Below are 4,307 nucleotides of genomic sequence, written 5' to 3'. Positions count from 1 at the left end.
CCAAAAAAAAAAAACCAACCAAACCTATTGCAAAATGCTACAATAACCTCACAAAAGTAATAAAATCCAGCCATCTCAAGACACTTATGGGGATTGCTAATTTGGGGCTGTTCAACTGGTATTAAAGCCAGTTGATAAGTTAGCGAACATACAGGAGCCAAAATGCTGGCTCTGGCCCGTAGCCACCACTTCATCTGACATCGTGGACGGCACAGCTAACTAACGTGGTACGCCATTGCACTGTGCATCAGTTAATCAACCTACTCATTGGTTGGTTTTAACCCAGACTTATCAGTTATGAAATAGTATTTTCTCTCATAACAAATCAACATCAGCCAAATTTATCAACCCAGAAATCGACCACCGAATAACGTGAATAACTGGAGGCCGGAGAAGAAGATGCAGTAGACCGAAGCAGCCATTAATCTCTCTCCTTTTGTTATTTTATTTAAAAAGAGATCCTCTCTCCTTTTTCCTTTCTATCTGCAAATTCAGTGGGCTCCACACATGGGCACAAAAAAAAAAAACATTCTTTTGCCCCGGACTTAGTACTAACAGCTAACCGCCCCAGAAAACTCCAAAAAAACCTGGCGCCAAATCATCCAGCCCCAAACGCCCAAATCTCGTTACTTTACATTACATCACGAAAACGACCAAAATTGTTCTTTTTTTATAAGAGCAAAAACAACCAAGGAGAGCAGCAGTAGTACGAGTGAGAGAGAAGAAGTGAGAGAGGGAGAAAGCCAGAAAGGCGTCGTCCTCTCTCCTCTCTTTTCTCTCCCCTCCCTCCCTCCAATCCGGCAACCCCGTCTCCTCTCTCTCTCTCTCCCACCCCACCTCACGCAGGCGGCATTAATGGATTCCGCAGCCGCGGCCACCTCCCTCCACCCCCGCATCCTCCCGGCCGTGGCGAGAACCCTAACGTGACGCGCTCCCCCCGCACGGATCCTCCTCTTTCCACGGCGCCGTTCGCTCCGGGTGCACGTCGGGGGAGAAAAGAAAAGGTCGCTGCTTGGGGAGCTCCACGGCGAGGGTGGCGCGGCGGCCCAATGCGGCTCGATCCAGATTGCTCTGCGCCGCGATTTGCCTCGGGTTGGGCTCCGGCTCCGTGAGTCCCCGCGCCGTTGACCCCGCTGCTGCTGCCGTTGCCGCCGCCGCCTCGGAAAGGTTGGATCTTTATGTCGTTCTGTGCCTTTTGTGTGGGCGGCCTGTGGATTCTTGGAGTGGTTTGTGCTTGGGACTACCTGCATTCTGGTTAAATTCGTAGAAGGTCGCTGGTAGGATAGGACGCGGGAGTCAGCTCTTGGTCGGAATCTTTTGGTTTTCTGCGGGTTTTCCTGGGTCAAATTCGGGATGAAGATTTGGTTCTGGGAGCAGAGCTGTCTTGATTAGCTACCTTTACCTGCATTTGGGCGAAATGGTTTAGTTCTCTTGTATTCTGTTGATTCTTTGTGTTTACACGAGGTGTTGTATTCGCAGGTTTGTTTAGGTGGTGAGGAGAAATGGATGTGGAGAAACCTGCTTCCAAGGGGCATGGTTTCTTTTCCCTCTTCGATTGGGGAAAGAAGTCTAAGAAGCGCATGTTGGTTGGGAGCACGAGCAGTTCTCCAATTCTGAGTAAGAAATTTTGCAATAGGAGTCCAGTGATTGCTGTGCACAAGGTACATTTTTTACAAGGGGTCGGGCTAAATTTGTATCCTGATTTTTCTTTGCAGAGAATGCTGGAGATGGGAAGGATATTGATGATAGTACACCAAGTACACCGGTCAAATTCGGTGCGTTCTTTTGCCCCTATTTATTTCCCTGTGCCGTCCAGTGTGTTGCTTATCTCAGAGTCCTGAATATACTATGATTTTGTGTATTCCACAGATCCTTGAAGACGCCCCAAGCTTGAAGGAAAGCAGTGAACATAGCTGCTCATCTTCAGTAATTGATGAAGAAGCTCAGTCAAGAAGGAGTCCGACGGTTGTTGCTAGGCTTATGGGTTTGGATTCTATGCCTGCGGCAAGCTCACCTGAATCCAATCCCGTGCCATTAACCGTGCAACCACCTTTGCAAACCAACATCCATGAGGATTTGATTGGCAGAAGTTATGTTGGTAGTCCCCTTAAGATGCCGGGTAGTCCTATTGATCGGTATAAAATGGAAGCACTGCCTCCAAGACTTGCCAAGAGGACACTATCTGTTGCACAGTATAAGTTGTTGTCTCCCATGAAAAACCCTAACCATATATCCAGCAGGAATGCTGCTGATATAATGGAAGCAGCATCGAGGATCATCAGGCCTGGAGTAGAAAATATCAGTTCGTACAGAGTTCATGATGTTGGGAGTCCAAATGCTGCACGTGCCTACAATCCAGAAGAGATCATAGGAATCCAACAAAGGTCACAGAAGCTTAATGAAGCAATGAGGAAACGTGATGGTCCTGCATCTTTTAGGCCGCCAAGTGGAAAACCTTCAGATGGAAGATTGAGAGGTTCGGAGGGTGCCTTGTCTTCCAGTATCTCACAGTCAAATGGATGTGCTCCAGTTGGTCCAAAGGTCAAACCCGGTAATAGATTAGACGCTGCTCGAGCTATGCATGTCCAAGAAAAAGGGGGCATGAGAAAAGGTGGTAGAAAGCTTGAAACTCGCAAGAACCCTGAAAATAGCATGGCTGAAAGAACTAGGTTGAACCGGCAAAAGGATAGTAACCAAATGGGCACAACAAGTTCATCCAGTGTGCCTGTGCCAAACAACAGAAAACAGAATGCTACGGGCACCAAACATAAGGTGAATTCAAACCCAGCAACCCCTAGTAGACAACGGAGCAATATTCACCAAATAAATGCCAATCCCAGAAAGGTGAGGGCGGCCAGCACATTTGCTGGAAACAGTAGTCAAGGTAGCAGAAAGGTGGACTTGCAGCCAAATGCTCATGCAAATGTAAGAAATAGTTCTATACCCAAAGCAATACCGAAGCCAAGAAGATTACAAGACAGGAGAGTGTACTCTGATACAAGCCAGTCAAGTGATAGTATTCATTCTGACAGAAGCCAGAGGCGGGTTCGACACAATATTGTGATTGATGAGCAATCATCTTTTTCAACAAACAAAAGAAAATCAGCACTGAGATTGTTTCATTTACATTTACCTCACCAGTTGATAAGTCACTACATGGCACCCACTTCCCCAATCATTCATTGGAAAAACAATTTATGGGGAATCTGAGCGCTGTGTCAACTTCAAGCAATACATCAAACACTAAACTTGATGTCATTGATGGTGATTTTTTGGGACTCCTATTGGAGCAGAAATTGAGAGAGTTGACGTCTGGTGTGAGATCGCCCTACACTAAGCCAGCCAAAGGTGTCCAAGTGCACCACACTTCAACAGCTTTGGAAGATATGGCATCAGCATGTGAAACATCTAGCATTGCTTCTACTGATTATGATAGGGAGTCATTACAGTCTTTCAGTGATGGAAAAGCTACTCTCCCCCAGACAGATCTTTCTACTAGAAGTGTCCAGGTATGGCATGACAGAGACTCTGGTGCACCTCTTTCAGTCAGATCCTTTTGTCAGCACCATCTCTTGCATATTAAGTTGCTAGTTCTGAGCATATGATGTTTGCTAGTTGTTACTATATCAGATCAGAGTAAACTTGAAAGGGAATTACTTTATGTTAGTTTAGGCATGGGAATTTCTCTCCATATAAGGTACACATTTTATAACACACGTGTTTAGTTTTCTTGTATTGGAAGTTTGGAAAGACTTTTTTTTTTGTGAACGAAGTTTGGAAAGGTTTTGACTATACAGTAGGCAGTTGCTCATAATACATCAAAATATACATATATTTTATTCCTGCACTAAAGAGAGGCCCATCCCCCGTATTGCTCATCAGAAAGAAGAGCTATGGAGTGATAGTCTGTTCCTGACTTGTGCGCCAGATAATGGCAAATGACTTTTGCTCATAGTCATAAGCAGTTCATATGGTAAATCCTTCATTTTTCACTAAAATTAGGTGCATACTCCGTATATTCTATTTTCAGTATAATCAGGTGCATGTCTTACTTTTTCTTATAATTAGATCCCTTTTTCCATCTATTCTAACTGAGGATGCAAATAATGAGATCAGAGTGAAGTTAGAAGCAGTGACTTAATGCCATAGATCCTTATATTTGAAGGGAACTCAAACTTTATCATACTGGATTAAGAGTTGAACAGTCTTATTTTGTTGCTAAAAATCTGTAGATTGACACCGATATAAAGAGGACTTTGTCGGTATTAATGTATACATAACAGGTTCAACATTAATCTTTATGCTAA

General features: G+C 44.5%; 1 pseudogene; it reads left to right on the top strand.

Annotated features, from left to right (window-relative positions):
- Window positions 1-442: 442 nt before the first annotated feature.
- Window positions 443-4,246, top strand: LOC136534386 (uncharacterized; annotated as a pseudogene).
- The last annotated feature ends 61 nt before the right edge of the window (window positions 4,247-4,307 follow it).

Source organism: Miscanthus floridulus, unplaced genomic scaffold, assembly GCF_019320115.1.
Source record: "Miscanthus floridulus cultivar M001 unplaced genomic scaffold, ASM1932011v1 os_1873, whole genome shotgun sequence".
NCBI classification, from domain to species: Eukaryota; Viridiplantae; Streptophyta; class Magnoliopsida; order Poales; family Poaceae; genus Miscanthus; species Miscanthus floridulus.
The sequence above is the reverse complement of the archived record's forward strand: the minus strand, read 5'-3'. Positions and strand labels throughout refer to the sequence as shown.